General features: G+C 39.0%; 1 long non-coding RNA gene across 1 annotated transcript; it reads left to right on the forward strand.

Moving 5' to 3' along the window:
- The first annotated feature begins 3,246 nt into the window (after positions 1-3,246).
- Positions 3,247-14,945, forward strand: LOC128663535 (uncharacterized). The gene is made up of 2 exons (XR_008402879.1): positions 3,247-3,544; positions 14,685-14,945. It is a non-coding gene; the product is annotated as an uncharacterized LOC128663535 (long non-coding RNA).
- The last annotated feature ends 5,649 nt before the right edge of the window (positions 14,946-20,594 follow it).

Raw genomic sequence — 20,594 nt, forward strand, 5'->3', positions numbered from 1 at the left:
AGCCACTGAAATCAGAGTACTTTCTCTTATTTGTAATCTGAGCTATAGATCAAATCAATAGAACACAACTAAATGTTGTTTATAAACATCAAGAAATCTTTTGTAAAAGTTTAACAGCAAAATGGGAAAACCATAGGATAGTGCATTTGTTTGTTTCTGCATTGCAATGCAGCTAAACAGTTTACTAGGTCACATTTAACCTTTTAAAGCCGTTATGCCGTTCCATTCCGTCATAATTAGACTGGGCTTTAAAGCCGTTATGACGGAATGGAACGTCATAACTAACGGCTGTCCTGAAGCCTTCTGTGCTTCAGGGATTTAATCGCGGTCTGGAGGGCGTTCCTAGGATTGTAGGGACGCCCCCCAGATGCGATCCAATAATTGAAATCTCGCGATCGTATGCACGATCGCGTAGTTTCAATTTGTCTACATCGGAACAGTTGTTCCGATGTAGGCACTTTAACCCTGTCACGAAAGGGTTAAAGCATAATAAGCAGACAGACAATAAATTAAACACTTGGCCCATATACACACGAATCTGCAGGCAAACACATGATATAAACATCACTGCTAAATACAAGATACAAATCACATATTTAACACAACTCAAAGTAATGCAAATCTCACCTTCTAAACACCATAAACATCACACAAATTTTTTGGCGCAATTTCAGCTTGGAAGTCCGTAAGAATGCACCCTCAAGGCTTTATCATCATGTGGCATAGGAGCAACCAATCAGAATAAAGGGTTGTTTTTTTTGTTTTTTTTTAAACATGCTTTATTTGTATGTAACACTACATGATGAAAAGTGAATTTCTGACAAAACAGTTCATTTTTATTATGGGTTTTTTTCTAGCAAATTTAACATTTAATTAAATTTATTTTCTTGGATATACAGCAATATGTAACTTTAAAAATTGGTATGGGGTGACCAACAATAATGCAGGACTGGTTATATCTCCTGAAGCAAAAGGGAACAGTCTTCTTAAAGGGACATGCACACACAGCCTTTAATAGACAACTCAGGCCACACACAGTTTTAAAGGGACAGATCACAGTATGTGAACCTTGCACACACTCCAAGTCTTAAAGGGGCCGGCACACACAATGCACACAGACTTAAAGTGACATGAAACCCAATTTTTTTTTATTACATGGTTCAGATAGAGAATACAATTTTAAACAGCATTCCAATTTACTTCTATTATTTAATTTGCTTAATTCTTCAGATATCCTTTGTTGAAGAAATATCAATGCACATGGGTGAGCCAATCAGCTGCTTCTGAGCCTATTTAGATATGATTTTGAACCAATGATATCAAGAGAATGAAGAAAATAAGATAATGGAAGTAAATGGGAAAATTGTTTAACATTGTATGCTCTTTCTAAATCATAAAAGAAAAATTGTGAGTTTCATGTACCTTTAAGGGGACAGCACACCACATGCATGCAATTATAGTACAGGCACACAAGGAACACTTAGTCTTAAAGGCATAGGCGCGCGCACACACAATGCACACAGCCTTTAAAGGGACAGGCACACACACACAGACATAAAGGGACAACAAACCACACGCACGCAATCTTAATGGTACAGGCAGACAAGAACCCAAGGAACACGCCGTCTTAAAGGGATAGGCACAGACTTTAAAGGGACAAGCATACACAACGCACACACAGACTTTAAAAGGGACATGAAACCCAATAATTTTCTTTCACGATTCAGATAGAGAATACAATTTGCTGCTCCTAAAGATTTCCTAGATAAACCTTTCAGCAAAGGATAACAAGAGAAGGAAGCAAATTAAATAATAAAAGTAAATTGGAAAGTTGTTTAAAATTGTATTCTATCTGAATCATGAAAGAAAATGTTTGGGTTTCATGTCCCTTTAAGGGACACAAAACCACATGCATGCAATCTTAATGGTACATGCGCACAAGTACCCAAGGAACACTCAGTCTTAAAGGGACAGGCACACACACAACACTCTGTGGGTCTTGAGCAGGACATTATTGTTGGTGTTAAAAATGACATGCTCTAATGCTATGTGTTTAGTCCCAAGCAGATACAATCAGTAACACAACTCAGATGTTTAACTAGCGCCACCAATTGGGACCAGCATTGCTTTGCTGGTCCGAAGAAGTACTTCTATTCTGCATTTACACCTTTGCAGGGGGAAAAACACACAATAATGCAGGGTCGCTAGTCTTAAAATTCCATTCCCTAATAACAAATTAGAGCATGTAATTGACTATTATCACCATTTAATTATACTATATGTCTGCAACAAAAATAATCTACTGTTATACAGGAAACAGCTCGAATACTATGAATTTAATGTATTTTACAACAATTTAACTCTTACCTGTTGTAACAAAGGACGCACAGAAACATTTCTTTTGACAATGAACTAGACACTAAGTGTTGGCTGTACGTCAACTGGTGCTGTAGATCTGATAAATTAAGCATCACCTGCAGATATGAAGAAAAAAAAAAAATACTACTTAACGTAAGAAACAGGACATTGTGGTAAATTTGCTTTGCCTATAGTTAATATTCAAGTAGAAAATGCAGAGATAAAACACTTAGAATAATGAACCTTAAAGGGACACTAAACCCAAAAAATGTCTCATGATTCAGGTGGAGAATACAATTTTAAATACCTTTCCAAGTTACTTCTATTATCCAATTTGCTTCATTCTTTAGATAATCTTTGTTGAAGAAATAGAAATGCACATGGATTAGCCAATCACACGAAGCATCTATGTGCTTCTACCAATCAGCGGCTATTGAGCATATCTAGATATGCTACTCAGCAAATAATATCAAGAGAATGAAGCAAATTAGATAATAGAAGTAAATTAGAAAGTTGTTTAAAAATTGCATGCTCTCACTAAATCATGAAAGAAAAAAATGTGGGTTTCATGTCCCTTTAAATATGAACAAAGTCTTAGGGTCTATATTCTGGGCTGTACACCATATCTATTTAGTGGGTTTAAGTAGTTATATATATGACCAAATGCTTCAAAACTACGGCCTAACAGTCACTCCATATCATAATTTCATAAATGCAACAAATAAAAAATAAAGGGCATAAGGGAAAGAAGAGTAAGAAATCCAGGTGTCTGTGGAATGGTATAAAAGGATCAGGAATTTGGTTAGTAAAGATTTGGTGATTATAGGCAGTGACAGAGCAATAATAAATGCAACAAGAGTTTACCATGAATGTCAGCTGTAAATTTTCTGGGTTGGGCTTGCATGGGACATATGATGGGGAGCATGACCTAAGGCTGAGGAGACAAACGTGTAATGTACCACAGTATATAACTAGCCTTGGGTAGCTTCAGCAGGGGCCCGCTGCTTCCACTTCCCAAAGACACAGCTGCTATGAAGACCGTTTACTGTACCTACTGCTAATGAACATATATGGAGAAGAGATCTTTGCCAAAGAGGAGTTACTTGGATATAGCATGTGTGAAGCAGACATGTAGGAAAAGACAAGGGTCCTTAGAGTACTTTGAAAAGGAGCAATATGCCATTTTGTAAGTAGTCATGTATAAAGGTTAATGGAAATAATGTATAATTTCATTGAAATATTGATATATTTAGGGATTATTATATTTTAACTGCATGTCCAAAGGCTTCAGAGACCATTGACAATCCACCATAGCTTTACAGCTGTACTCATGGGCACTGGGAGCAGGTGCGGACTGCTCCAAGTGTCCACAAGCACAGCTGCCACCATGACAGAGAGCTCACAGCAACGTCTGCCAATGACCATGACGGGCTTAACAAGTACTTTAATAGGAGAAAATGCATTAGGCTATTTTTATTTAATAGAGACTATAAAGTCAGAAACTTTACTTTGAAAAATAGGGGAAAAAGGGAAAATTTAAAATTCTATATTAGAGGTAATACAATTATTTTATTTTAAAATATCATGCTCATAGGCGTCAAGAGACAATTTACAATCCACCATAGCTTTACAGCTGTATCCATGGGCACAGGGAGCAGGCGCGCACTGCTCCACATGTCCATAAAAACAGCTGCCACCATGTGCAGAGAGCTCACTGTAACATCTGCCAGTGATCATGTTGGGTCTAACAGGACAGAAGTAAATTATGCTGTTAAGCAGCCATTGAAAATAGGGGGAGGGAAATAAAATGCCATGCTAGAGGCAGTAATTATTTTAGACTATACATGTCCAGAGGCTTCAGAAACAGTTTACGCCCCACCATAGCCTTACAGCTGTAGTCACGGGCACCAAGAGCAGGTGCGGACTGCTCTCAGGGTCCGCAAACTACAGCTGCCACCATGTGCAGAGAGCTCACTGTAACGTCTGCCAGTGACCATGTCTGGGTTATCAGGAGGGAAGAAAGTAAATTATGCTGTTAAGCAGCCATTGAAAATAGGGGGAGGGAAATAAAATGCCATGCTAGAGGCAGTAATTAATTAATTATTTTAGACTATACATGCCCAAAGGCTTCAGAAACAGTTCACGCCCCACCATAGCCTTACAGCTGTAGTCACGGGCACCAAGAGCAGGTGCGGACTGCTCTTAGTGTCCGTAACTACAGCTGCCACCATGTGCAGAGAGCTCACTGTAACGTCTGCCAGTGACCATGTTGGGCTTTACGGGAGAGAAGTAAATTATGCTGTTAAGCAGTCTTTGAAAATAGGGGGAAATAAAATATAATCCTAGGGGCAGAAATTAATTATTTTAGACTAGTCACATGTCCAGAGGCTTCAGAAACAGTTTACACCCCACCATAGCTTTACAGCTGTAGTCACGGGCACCAGGAGCAGCCGCGGACTGCTCTTAGTGTCCGCAAACTACAGCTGCCACCATGTGCAGAGAGCTCACTGTAACATCTGCCAGTGACCATGTGACACCTACATATTAATAACCTGTACTTACCTGCAAACTGGTCTCACAACCTTGTGGAAGAAAATTAAGCTGTCATATGCTTGAAGTTTCCATAAAGCCATTCTGCCATGCCAATGCCTGTTTCTAACCACTGGAGCCATTTTTGGGCTGGACAGATATTCCAAACAAGCCAGCTAGAAGAGACAAAACAGACTGAATACATTTACGTTATAGATTCCAATTAGAGGAGTAACCAAGCAGAGGTAGTCTGGATATGGCAACAGGATATAAAGGGATTATAATAATTTGAGAAACCATTCTTTAGCCTGTGAGATAGATATACACACACACATATACATTATATATATTAAAAAAAAAACGCACACCATGCAACCACACTCAACATACTTAAAGGGACAGTTTACTCAAACATGTTCTCCCCTTTAATTTGTTCGAAATTATCTATTTTACCTGCTGGAGTGCATTGCATTGTTTACAAGTAGTTAGTTTACCCTTATTTTGGCATTTGAAATAGCCGATTTAGCCTGTGGTATCCCAACCTATACTGAAAGTATTTTGGACTTAAAAGGACAGTAATTTTGGGAACAAAAAAACCATTTAAAAAAAATTAACTTGACATTTACATTTTTATAATTAAAATCCATTATTACTTTTTTTTGCATTTCTAAGTTATTTACCTTTTAAATTTATAAGCTTTCCAGTGCCCTCTGAAATCAACTTTCAAAGACCAATAAGCAGGGCAGTCATACGACCTCTGTGTACACCTGCTCATGCACAGACTGCCTGGCTTATTTAACCGCGCTCAGAAACTGAGCAGTGTTAGAGAATGCTGGTGCACCGGCAACCAATCAGCCTTCTCTGCAAGCTGACATCTGCAAGGCAACCAAAAAGCGTCCTCTGCGTCTGCAGCTCAATGTGAGCAGATCTGCATGCAGTGGGTGTTCATTTTCTATTATGAGACCAGCAGCACTAGAACAGTTATGTTTTAAATGAAGAAAAGTGTCTGCTTTTTTGTTTACCAAGCCCCTTACAGTGAGTGTCCCAGACTACCTCATCAACAGTGCTAAACTGGGAGCTTCCAAGTACGTTTGTAAAAGGTTTTATACTGGATTTTTAGATCAGTATCTGTGCATATTCTTCTTTATAGTAGTGTCTATTACATGCAGTTAAAATGAAAATTGGTGTATACTGTCCCTTTAATGATTTCATATACTTGTAGTTGCTTAATCAAAATAAAAGCCATTAACTTGTAATGTGTTAGTAAAATATATTTTACATCATAATCCCTATATTATCCATTCCCCAGTTTTGCATAACCAACGCTATTACAGAAATATACTTTTTACCTCCGTGATTAACTTGTATTGTAGATTCTGATGACTGCCTCCTTATCTCAGATCTTTTGACAGACTTACATGTCAGGCAATAAACGTGCTTACTCTTAAATAACTTCACAGTCGTGTGCACAATGTTATTTATATGAAACACATGAACTAACGCCCTCTAGCAGTGAAAACTGTCAAATACATTCAGATAAGAGGCAGCCTCCAAGGGCTTATGAGCCTACCTAGGTTAGCTTTCAACTAAGAATACAAAAAGAAAAAAGCAAATTGGAAAGTTGTTTAAAATTGCATGCGCTATCTGAATCATGAAAGTCTGACTAGACTGTCCCTTTAAGTCCAAGTAATTGACAAACTATGTAAACACAGCCAGCAGAAGAAATTACACTCCCAGTGGGTGGATAAGAGAGATAACTAAATAAAATACTTTTCCATTGTAAGTATTGGTATACAGACAGACACAAGATAAGGAAGCAAAATGTGTGTACACAAACTGGTAACATAAGAAATTTTACCTGCAAGGTCAACTAATTTTAAAACCAGAAATTTATCATCTATAAATAAACCCGAAAATGCAATTTCCCATACACTTTATATACTCTGCAGCTGGTATAACAAGTCATTGGAAATACATAAGGCAAAAAACAATTTTACTGTATACTGTCCCTTTAAATAGAAAGGTAAAAACAGAAATGTGCATAAATGCATTGCATTTAAACAGAAGCATTTTCACAATACTGTATACAAAACATGCTCAAACAACACAAAGCCCACTGAATAAATTTAAAGAGTAATTTACTAGCAGGCAAATTTTTTCCTTTTTAAAAAAAAATATTTAAAAAACCCTACTTGTGCAAGTGAGTAATACACCCATTTATTTAAATGTTGGCTATTTCTATTGGATACTTCTAGAGACATTTACAGACTCTTACACTAAAAAAATAATAATCTGCCTTTGCAAAAGTTTCAGTTACTTCCCTAATTAATTCTGTGATAACACAAACAAGCTACACAGCCCATTAATTCAGTACAAAGCAGTTTGTTTTTTAAATTAGACCTGTATCTCATTTACTTATGAACTTTTAAGCCACTGAAATCAGAGTACTTTCTCTTATTTGTAATCTGAGCTATAGATCAAATCAATAGAACACAATTTAATGTTTATAAACATCAAGAAATCTTTTGTAAACGTTTAACAGCAAAATGCTTGCAGTATTAATGGGAAAACCATAGGATAGTGCATTTGTTTGTTTCTGCATTGCAATGCAGCTAAACAGTTTACTAGGTCACATTTAAAGCATAATAAGCAGACAGACAATAAATTAAACACGTGGCCCATATACACTCACATCTGCAAGCAAACACAATATATAAACATCACTGCTAAATACAAGATACAAATCACATATTTAACACAAATCAAAGTAATGCAAATCTCACCTTCTAAACACCATAAACATCACACAAATTTTTTTGGCGCAATTTCAGCTTGGATTGGAACTTAGTCCGTAAGAATGCAACCTCAAGGCTTTATTATCATATGGCATAGAGCAACCAATCAGAATAAAGGGTTGGGTTTTTTTTTTGTTTTTTTAAACATGCTTTATTTGTATGTAACACTACATGATGAAAAGTGAATTTCTGACAAAACAGTTCATTTTTATTATGGGTTTTTTTCTAGCAAATTTAACATTTAATTACATTTATTTTCTTGGATATACAGCAATATGTAACTTTAAAAATTGGTATGGGGTGACCAACAATAATGCAGGACTGGTTATGTCTCCAGAAGCAAAAGGGAACAGTCTTCTTAAAGGGACATGCACACACAGCCTTTAATAGACAACTCAGGCCACACACAGTTTTAAAGGGACAGATCACAGTATGTGAACCTTGCACACACTCCAAGTCTTAAAGGGGCCGGCACACACAATGCACACAGACTTAAAGTGACATGAAACCCAATTTTTTTTATTACATGGTTCAGATAGAGAATACAATTTTAAACAGCATTCCAATTTACTTCTATTATTTAATTTGCTTAATTCTTCAGATATCCTTTGTTGAAGAAATATCAACAATTGAGCCAATCAGCTGCTACTGAGCCTATTTAGATATGATTTTGAACAAATTATATCAAGAGAATGAAGAAAATAAGATAATGGAAGTAAATTGGAAAATTGTTTAACATTGTATGCTCTTTCTAAATCATAAAAGAAAAATTGTGAGTTTCATGTACCTTTAAGGGGACAGCACACCACATGCATGCAATTATAGTACAGGCACACAAGGAACACTTAGTCTTAAAGGCATAGGCGCACACACAATGCACACAGCCTTTATAGGGACAGGCACACACACAACGCACACAGACTTAAAGGGACAACAAACCACACGCACACAATCTTAATGGTACAGGGACACAAGCACCCAAGGAACACTCCGTCTTAAAGGGATAGGCACAGACACACATAATGCACACAGACTTTAAAGGGACAAGCATACACAACGCACACAGACTTTAAAGGGGCATGAAACCCAATAATTTTCTTTCATGATTCAGATAGAGAATACAATTTAAAACAACTTTCTAATTTACTTATATTATCTCATTTGTTTCATTCTCTTGGTATAATTTGTTGAAGGAGCAGCAATGCACAACTGGTTTCTAAGTGGACAAGTGGGTGAGCCAATGACAATCAGTATATATATATATATATATATATATATATATATATATATATATATATATATATATATATATATATATATATATATATATATATATATATATATACATCCACCAATCAGCAGCTAGAACCTTGGTTCTTTGCTGCTGCTAAAGCTTTCCTAGATAGAGGATAACAAGAGAAGGAAGCAAATTAAATAATAAAAGTAAATTGGAAAGTTGTTTAAAATTGTATTCTCTATCTGAATCATGAAAGAAAATGTTTGGGTTTCATGTCCCTTTAAGGGACAACAAACCACATGCATGCAATCTTAATGGTACAGGTGCACAAGCACCCAAGGAACACTAAGACTTTAAATGATAGACGCAGCACAATGCACACAGCCTTTAAAGGGACAGACAGACACACACACAATGCACACAGACTTAAAGGGGCAACACACCACACGCATGCAATCTTAATGGTACATGCGCACAAGCACCCAAGGAACACTCAGTCTTAAAGGGATAGGCACAGACAACACTCACACATACTTAAAGGGGCAACACACCATATGCATGCAATCTTAATGGTACAGGCGCACAACACCCAAGAAACACTCAGTCTTAAAGGGATAGGCACAGACAACACAATGCACACAGACTTAAAGGGACAGCAAACCACATGCATATAATCTTAATAGTACAGGCACACAAGCACCCAAGGAACACTCAGCCTTAAAGGGACAGGCGCACACACAATGCCCACAGCCTCTAAAGGGTCAGGCACACACACACACACAGACTTAAAAGGGACAACCCACCACAAGCATGCAATCTTAATAGTACAAGCACACAAGCACCCAAGGCACACTCAGCCTTAAAGGGATAGGCACAGACACACATAATGCACACAGCCTTTAAAGGGACAGGCACACACACAACATACACATACTTAAAAGGGGCAACACCACACGCATGCAATCTTAATGGCACAGGCACACAAGCACCCAAGGAACACTTAGTCTTAAAGGGATAGGCACAAACACATAATTTACACAGCTTTTAAAGGGACAAGCACAAACAACGCATACAGACTTAAAGGGACAGCACACCACACGTATGCAATCTTATGGTACAGGCACATAACCACCCAAGATACACTCGGTCTTAAAGGGGTATGCATACACACATAATGCACACAAGCCTTTAAAGAGACAAGTACATAGACTTAAAGGGACAACAAACCACATGCATGCAATCTTAATGGTACAGACACACAAGCACACAAGGAACACTCAGTCTTAAAGGGACAGACACACACACACAACCTTTAAAGGGACAGGCACACACAACACACACAGACTTAAAGGGGCAACACACCACACGCATGCAATCTTAATGTTATAGGCACACAAACACCCAAGGAACACTCAGTCTTAAAGGGGTAGGCATATACAAATAATGCACACAGCTTTTAAAGGGACAGGCACAACTCACACAGACTTAAAGGGGCAACAAACCACATGCATGCAATCTTAATGGTAAAGGCGCACAAGCACCCAAGGAATACTCAGTCTTAAAGGGATAGGCGCAGACACACATTGCACACAGCCTTTAAAAGGGGCCAGCAGACACAACACACAGATTTAAAGGGGCAACACACCACACGCATGCAATCTTAATAGTACAGGCGCACAACCACCAAAGAAACACTCGGTCTTAAAGGGGTAGACATACACACATAATGCACACAACCTTAAAAAGGGACAGATCACTGTATGTGCACACACACAACCTTGCACTCTCTCAAAGCAATGCACTCAGCCTTAAAGGGTCAGACACGTACACTCATGCACACAACTCACTCAGCCTTTAAAAAGACAACTTACACCACACGCACACAATCTTATTTGTAAAGGAGCACAAGTACCCAAGGCCCGAGTCTTAACCTCTTAAGGACATATGACGGAATTTTTCCGTCATAAAGCAATTGAGCAAACTGAAAGCTGTGTCCTTAAAGGGTTAAAAGCACAGCTGATACCATACACAGTCTGAGAGGCAAACACAAGTCTGTGTATCCTTCAGACTAGTACCAGGCTCCACTTCCCTGGACTCCTCCTCATGCATTAAATGGACATAAAACTCAAAAATGTTCTTTCATTATTCTGATAGAACATGCAATTTTAAACTTTCTAATTTACTTCTATTATCTAAACTGTTTTGTTCTCTTGAATTCTTTTATTGACAGGGATACCTAGGTAGACTCAGGAGATGCTGATTGGTGGCTGCACATTTATGTCTCATATTATTGGCTCTCAATGCTCCTAAGTAATGCATTGCTGCTGCTTCAACAAAGGATACCAAGAGAATGAAGCAAATTAAATAATAAAGTAAATTGGACAGTTGTCTAAAATTGTATTCTCCAGCTGAATCATGAAAGAAACATTTTAACATCAATGTCCCTTTAAGGCCTAATTGATCTTCTATGCCTCCTTAAAGGTACAGGACACCTTACTGCAGCATGAACAAAAATCACTCTCTTTGACAAAAGCCTTTTATGATACTACCCCTGTCACATAAATTACACAATTGGGGCTGTTAGCTACTGGGACCCATGAAGCACCTAAGCGAACAGAGCTTTAAAAGGGCACAGTCTTAAAGAGACAGGCACACACAGCCTTTAAATGGACAACTGCACACAATTTTAATGGTACACACCTTAAAGGAATAGATTACACCACACACAAACACAGGCAACACACAGATTCACTCACACAATGCATACAGCCTTTAAGCACTCTAAATACAGTATTAAAAGGGACAGATCACAGCATGCACAAAGACAGGTGGTGCATGCAGTCTTAAAGGGAGAGCTTACACCACATGCACACTGTCTTCAGGGTACAGTCGCACACAGATTCACACAACCTTAAAGGAACAGCTCACACCATGCGGACACAGTCTTAAATGGGCTTGCACAGAATGCGCGCACACACACACAAGCTTACAGGGACAAACAAACAGCAGGCACAAAAACACACAGCCTTTAAAGGGACAGCTCACAGTTTTCATGCACAGATTCAAATGGTTTAAATGGTTTAAAAATGTTATTGTTTAAAAAGATAGATAATCCCTTTTTTTACCATTCCCCAGTTTTGCATAACCAACACTGTTATAGAAATATACTTTTTACTTCTGTAATTACCCTGTATCTAAGCTTCTGCTGACTGCCTCCTTATCTCAGATCTTTTGACAGACTTGCATTACAGGCAATTAGTACTGACTCTTAAATAACTTCACGTGCATGAGCACAATGTCATCTATATGAAACACATGAACTAACGCCCTCTAGCTGTGAAAAACTGTCAAATGCATTCACATAAGAGGCAGTCTTCAAGGGTTTAGAAATTAGCATATGAGCCTACCTAGGTTTAGCTTTCAACTAAGAATAACAAGAGAACAAAGCAAATTTGATGATAAACATAAATTAGAAAGTTGTTTGAAATTACATGCCCTATCTAAATCATGAAAGTTTAAAAGGGATGGTTCATGGTAAATAAACCCTTGAAGAGATGACTCAAGGCATTCATACACAGCCTTAAAGGGACAGTATACAGCAATTTTCATATAACTGCATGTAATATACACTACTATCAAGAACAATATGCACAGATACGGATATAAAATCCACAATAAAACCTTTAAAAAACAAACATACTTAGAAGCTCCCAATTTAGCACTGTTGATAAGGTTAGGCTGGGACACCCACTGAAATGGGCTGAGACAATTACACTCCCCCTCCCCTTCATATGAAAAGACACATTACACAATCAGGAGTCTGTAGACATCAGTATACATTTAAAACTTTGGCGCTTAGTTAGGAGTCTGAAAATTAGCACAATGTGCATGCTGTCCCTTTAAGACTGAATGCATTGTGTGTGCCTGTCCCTTTAATAATTTAAGAGTGTGCAAGGTTGTATGTGTGCGCATTCTATGATCTGTCCCTTTAAGACTGCATGTGGTGAGAGTTCTCTTTTTAAAGGGTTGTTGTGCCTGTCCCTTAAAGACTGTGTGAGTGTGCAGTGAGCTGTACCTTTAAGGCTGTGTGAACATTTTTAGAGGAGTGCGCGGGCACAAAATTAGGTTCAGATGAATAATACATTACGAATATTCAAAAAAACTTGTTTGTTTTTTTAATATTTATCGCCCATTATATTTTGTTTTAAACAAAATGAATACCGACCATTCGTGGAACTTTTACGTTTGTTTTCAATAAACAAATATATAAATATTCTTTTGCCACAATTGAAAAAGTTCACTTGTATCGTAAAATACTTATCTTTAGTGCATGTGAGAGCTGCGCTAATCCTAATCCCTCTTCACAGAGTGCGCGCTAATAGGAGGCCTAACGCAGTGGCTCCCAGGGCCTGCACTATAGGACCTTCTACTTTAGTGAGGACCCTGGTAGCCGCGGCACTAAGCCTCCTATTAGGGTAGCCGGGCTCTGTGAAGAAAAGCACTGGATAAGCACGACTCTCCAACGCACTAAAAGTAAGTATGTTCACTATTTAAAGGAAGTAAATGAATACGTGATGAATATCAGTGTTTCGTTAAGACTGTGCATGTGTAACAAATGTCTCATTATTCTCCAGTAGTTTGTGCCTATATAGGCCTAGTTTCTATTGAGTTGGTAAATCTTGGAAACTGGTAACATACAAATTATACATAAACTTTACCACCTGAATGGAAACGAGGCCATAGTTGGTACTGAGTGCCAATGTATCCATGTACGTGAGCAGAGATCATGTGCAAGTGCTGGCTGGGGAAAGTCTATGAGGGAAACAGGGATTTCTTTTATGATTCAGCATACAGTTTTAGACAATTTTCCAATTTACTTCTATTATCAAATTTGATTAATTTTCCTGGTATAATTTGTTGAAGGAGCAGCAAAGCACTATTGGGAGCTAGCTGGACATATTGGGTCAGTCAATAACAAGATGCATATATGTGTAGCCACCAATTAGCAACAAGCTTCCAATAGTGCATTAATGCTCTTGAGACTACCTAGTTATGCTTTTTAAAAAAGGATTCAAAGAGAACAAAACCAAATTAGATAATAGAAGTACAATGGAAAGCTGTTTAAAATGGCATGTTCTATCTGAATCACGAAAGTCTAATTTTGACTTACAGTCCCTTTAATCACATAGTTCCTCTGCAATTCTATGTAAATAGAATCAACCCCTTACTAAATTTCAAGAAGCACAATGAATAGAATTTTGTTTGGATTGGGACAGATCTGCACAAGGACTTAAGTGTGAGGAGAGAGGGGCAAGCAGTAAAAATGAAAATGAAACTTGTGTTATTGTTTTGGTTAAAATTCAACTATTTTAATTGTTAAGACAATTATTATTTTTCTTTAGTTAAATAAAACTATTTCAATTGTTATAATTAAGTTAAAGATTATTTTTCTCCTTCCAATAAAGTACTGCTGAAAAGTTGACAAAATATGAATGATTAACTTAATAAACTAGAGATAAGTCACCTGCCAATAATTTCATAATTACCTATGCATTTCAAATGGTATGTAACTAAATCAGTCATTTTCTGATACAACTGGAAAAAAAAAATCTGAAAGCTTATTCTAAAAATCAAACCTTTATGTAGAAAACCATGATTTAAATTGAGTCTGACTCTAGCGATTTCAATTGTGGTTTAAAAAATTGTAATTCAGGATTGAAATTAATTTGATTTTCTTTTTGTCTGGTTATATTGATGTAATGCAGGTTAAATCATCATGCTCTTCATCGGCTGCCTTATCCCCACTCAAGCACATAATTGGCATAGGAAGAATACTTTTCCAACAAGAACAAAGTCAATTATGAACAATTCAGCATCTGTATAGCAGGACACCAGAAAGCATCCTGGTTTATATGATGTTACAAATCCCGAAATTATGCATGAGGAAGGGCTGAGCTAGGCCCGAAACGTTGCAGATATTTGTTGACCCATGTTGTAATATTAATAAAGGTCTTTTATTATTGCAAGTGCTGGATGACTTGTTGCTTTACATATGATTTGAGACTTGGTAAGTCTCCTCCGGGCACTCCGTTTAACAAGTGCTGTTCCCATTCCTAGATTGTTTACACATCCTGAAATTAGTCAGTGCTATTACCTCAGTTTGTTTAACCTGCTTACTACTGTCATTGGGCTGTAGTAATCAAGAACAATATATATATATAATGTATATACACACACATGTTGAGGATTTCTTGTTTATGTTTTACTTTTGATGAAACACTAATGAACGTTTAACAAGTAGGTGCCATTTTATGAGGTGAATTGTCATTTTGCTGCTGCAAAGATAGAAGATTTTAATTCAGTTCTTTGAATCAGTGGGATGTGGGGGTTCGGAGGTCACTGCTGGGGATCCACTGCCAGAACCGCTGTAGGCAACAGCGGTGTCCATAGGAGGCCATAAGCACTGGCCCCATGAAGCTAGCTCAAAGGCGGGCCTAGGAAACAATTACATTACCAGCACACAAAGAGTCTAATATCTTAAAGGGACAGTCAACCCAAAAATTACTTTAACTTATTTAGATTAGTTAAATAATGATCTTTACAGTAAACTGTAGCCAAATTTTCATCTAAATAAACTTTGGCAGAAAATACATTTACTGATCTCATCTGGCCTTTTTGAAATGGCCGCCTGACCCCTCCTCCTCTGACGTCTCCCAAAAGCTTGTACTAACAGGATCCTGTCCTTTCTTCTCGTCCCTGCGCGCTCCTGCAATTTCAGCTCTCTAGCAGCTGTTCATACCCGGCACTCACTACCTCTCATCCATGCTGTGCGCTGTGTATTACAGAGAATGAGAGGCAGTGAGTGCCGGGCAGGCGGCGATGTGATGGTCTGTGCCCCAGATTATAATAGAGAAATAATATCCAACCAGGAGCTGACTGGGCACTAGAATAAAACAGACCTTACCAAGCAATTGTTATTATATTTTATGTTTTTTAGCAGATACCTAAATCCACATTCAACTTTATCTCAATTGATGTGGCTTGTGCCCCTGATTTTACAGCTGCGGTCCGTTACAGAAATACACCCTCCCTGCATTTGAGTGTCTGATGACCCCTTATAACCTGATTGCTCCCCAAAAAAGTAGGCACTTAGGCAGAAATAAATTTGCGCCCTTGCAGGTCTTAGAACATTTATCTAATGCGAGTGTGATCGCACAGTACTGGGACACCGGGCGCAAATTTATTTCTGCCTAAGTGCCTATTTTTGTTTGGAGCAATCAGGTTATAAGGGGTCATCAGACCCAGTGGCACATTGTCTTGTGTTTATCACTACACATGAGCTCAGCACACGCTACCTTGCCCACTGTCCTTTGTACCAGAGCCTGTCACAACACATGGACGCAGCACCCCTTCACCTTGCCCACTGGCTGTGCATGCACACACCACCTTACACACTGTCCTGTGCACCACGGTGTTTCACTACACATCACCCCTTTACCTTGTCCCACTGCAGCCACTGCCACACAGCCGCATCGAGCTTGTGCCCCTGATTTTACAGCTGCGGTCCGTTACAGAAATACACCCTCCCTGCATTTGAGTATCTGATGACCCCTTATAACCTGATTGCTCCCACCTTGGCACAAGAGGTGGTGTGATCTTACTCGCCTCCCAGACGCTGCTCCTGTTTCATCTAAAGGTTTGTGCCAGCTATGAACACACTGACAGCTTTGCACATGTGTATACAGACCTACACAAACTATAGTCATCTCTCAGCTTCCGTTTACATGGGATGTCCCTGCACACCGATTGGTGTTTGTGGTGCTCTTAGCAAACGTTTTAGGTCCTAAAAAGATTTCTTAGAAACCAGTGAGTGTAATTTCATCTTCACTGTGATCAAACTCAACCAGCGGAGAGCAACAAATGTAACGTCTACTGTAAGAGCAAGCTGCAGATTTATCACATAACGTATTGTCCCGGACACACAGTATACAGGCTGTATATACCGTTATATGTGATACTGTGTGTCCGGGACAATACGTTATGTGATAAATCTGCAGCTTGCTCTTACAGTAGACGTTACATTTGTTGCTCTCCGCTGGTTGAGTTTGATCACAGTGAAGATGAAATTACACTCACTGATTTCTAAGAAATCTTTTTAGGACCTAAAACGTTTGCTAAGAGCACCACAAACACCAATCGGTGTGCAGGGACATCCCATGTAAACGGAAGCTGAGAGATGACTATAGTTTGTGTAGGTCTGTATACACATGTGCAAAGCTGTCAGTGTGTTCATAGCTGGCACAAACCTTTAGATGAAACAGGAGCAGCGTCTGGGAGGCGAGCAAGATCACACCACCTCTTGTGCCAAGGTGGAAGCAATCAGGTTATAAGGGGTCATCAGATACTCAAATGCAGGGAGGGTGTATTTCTGTAACGGACCGCAGCTGTAAAATCAGGGGCACAAGCTCGATGCGGCTGTGTGGCAGTGGCTGCAGTGGGACAAGGTAAAGGGGTGATGTGTAGTGAAACACCGTGGTGCACAGGACAGTGTGTAAGGTGGTGTGTGCATGCACAGCCAGTGGGCAAGGTGAAGGGGTGCTGCGTCCATGTGTTGTGACAGGCTCTGGTACAAAGGACAGTGGGCAAGGTAGCGTGTGCTGAGCTCATGTGTAGTGATAAACACAAGACAATGTGCCACTGGGTCTGATGACCCCTTATAACCTGATTGCTCCAAACAAAAATAGGCACTTAGGCAGAAATAAATTTGCGCCCGGTGTCCCAGTACTGTGCGATCACACTCGCATTAGATAAATGTTCTAAGACCTGCAAGGGCGCAAATTTATTTCTACCTAAGTGCCTACTTTTTTGGGGAGCAATCAGGTTATAAGGGGTCATCAGACACTCAAATGCAGGGAGGGTGTATTTCTGTAACGGACCGCAGCTGTAAAATCAGGGGCACAAGCCACATCAATTGAGATAAAGTTGAATGTGGATTTAGGTATCTGCTAAAAAACATAAAATATAATAACAATTGCTTGGTAAGGTCTGTTTTATTCTAGTGCCCAGTCAGCTCCTGGTTGGATATTATTTCTCTATTATAATCTGGGGCACAGACCATCACATCGCCGCCTGCCCGGCACTCACTGCCTCTCATTCTCTGTAATACACAGCGCACAGCATGGATGAGAGGTAGTGAGTGCCGGGTATGAACAGCTGCTAGAGAGCTGAAATTGCAGGAGCGCGCAGGGACGAGAAGAAAGGACAGGATCCTGTTAGTACAAGCTTTTGGGAGACGTCAGAGGAGGAGGGGTCAGGCGGCCATTTCAAAAAGGCCAGATGAGATCAGTAAATGTATTTTCTGCCAAAGTTTATTTAGATGAAAATTTGGCTACAGTTTACTGTAAAGATCATTATTTAACTAATCTAAATAAGTTAAAGTAATTTTTGGGTTGACTGTCCCTTTAAAGGGACATAAAACCCAATTTCTTTCCCTTTCATGATTCAGATAGAGTACTTTTAAACAACTTTCCAGTTTACTTCTATTATCTAATTTGTTTTAATCTCTTGAAATCGTATGTCAAAAGGGATACCTAGGTAGACTCAGAGGCTGCCGATTGGTGGCTGCTCATATATACCTCTATATATGGCTCTCCTATTGAATTCAGCGTCTTCCCAGTAGTGCATTGCTGCTTCTACAACAAAGGATACCAAGAGAATTAAGTAAATTGGATAATATAAGTGAATTGGAAAGTTATTTAAAATTGTATTCTTTCTCTGAATCATGAAAGAAAATTTTGAGTGTTATGTCCCTTTAAACCATGCTAAGCCCTGAAAAGAGCCAAACGGCATAAGCGGACGCCTACTTCTTCATTCCGATCCTCCAAAGGATCTGAATGCACATATCTAGCCTAGGGTTCCCCCCCAAGCAATGGTTTCCTGGACACTTATGAGTTACACATGCTGCAGGGTGTGCAGAAGACAAAATGCATAGCACACAAATAGTGATCCTAGAAAGCACTATTCATGTTCCTCCCTGAAACATGTGTAACTCATAAGTGTCCAGGAAAGCATGGCTGAGGTGTCAACCCTAATCTAGCCTATATATACAGTATATATATATATATATATATATATATATATATATATATATATATATATATATATATATATATATATAAATAAATAAATGTGCCAATTAAAGTGATATAAAACAGTTACAACAATCATTTAAATAAAACATCTCTTATTTGCTCGTACATCAACTGCACAGTATGGTAAAACACACACTATATCAAAATATGTGCATTTTATGACGTTTATTACCTATATATTCTCCTTTGCTAGCAGGCTTCATAGCTTCTGGTAGAAGCCCTGCAAAGGGGCTGGGAGCTGTACAGGAAGTGGGCGGTGCTAACAAGTGCACAGAAACTTATTTAAAAAGTACTTTAAGTTAAAATTAAATAAATATTGTTTATAAGCTTCACATTAAAAATATATGTATTGCCTTCTATCTTACAAGTGGTGTGTGTGTAGTGCTCAACTTAAAATTGAGGTGTAGTGATGTCGCGAACCTAAAATTTTGCGAACGGTGAATTTTAAAACCCACAGGGACTCTTTCTGGCCAAAATAGTGATGGAAAAGTTGTTTCAAGGGTACTAACACCTGGACTGTGGCATACCGGAGAGGGATCCATGGGAAAACTCCCATGGAAAATTACATAGTTGATGCAGAGTCTGGTTTTAATCCATAAAGGGCATAAATCACCTAACATTCCTAAATTGTTTGGAATAACGTGCTTTAAAACATCAGGTATGTAAACTACTGTTACACCAGGGGCGCGATCCGATATAGGTCGTAGTTTTCGGCGCAAGCGAGGTAACCCGCGTCGCCCGCAGTTTCAGCTCGCAACTCGAGCTATCCAATATTCACCGCCGTCAGATGCTAAACTGGCGTAAGTCATGAAAACCGACGAGCAGCCAAAATGTGCGCAAATACACCTTTTAGTCGTCGCAAGTACTTGCGCCTGTTTTTTGTTCACGTAAAGTCTCAATAAAGTGTAGTTTTATGCAAATTTCCCTACGACTCGTAAAAAATTACGCCAGTTCTAAGAGATGCGCCACGTAATGACGAGATTCAAAAATCATACTTAAACCCCTGCGCAGCCGCCATTTCTTTAGTGTGTTTGGTTGGTTCTTGGAGCTACAGCACACTACAGCGAGTAGAGAGATTAGTGGTAAGAGTAGTGAGAAAGGAGCATCATCAAAAGTTAGTTAGGTCGGATTGTTGGTTGGATTGTTAAGCCAGTACATTTACTTACACTTTTTTTCATATTGCACACATTTTGCATACACACATATACAAAATACACAACACTTTTTTTTGATAACACCCAACACTCTTTATTTATCTTTTACAGTTTGAAAGGCTGAGTGTCTGGTTGTGATTGTGTGTGATTGAAGTGGGAGTGAGTGTGAGTGTGTGAGTCTGTGTAGTGTGAGGATGTCAGGGAGAGATAGGGCTGGGGGGAGGAGGGAAGGGGAGTCGCAGGGAGAGGATTATGTACAGGAGGAGCAGCAGGGTCCCCGTCAGGGAGTGAGCGGAGTGGGGAGAGGGAGAGCCAGAAGGGAGGATGGGAGTGGGGTTGCCCAAAGGCCAGGCACACTGAGAAGAGGGAT

Source organism: Bombina bombina, chromosome 6 (genome assembly GCF_027579735.1).
Source record: "Bombina bombina isolate aBomBom1 chromosome 6, aBomBom1.pri, whole genome shotgun sequence".
NCBI lineage: Eukaryota > Metazoa > Chordata > Amphibia > Anura > Bombinatoridae > Bombina > Bombina bombina.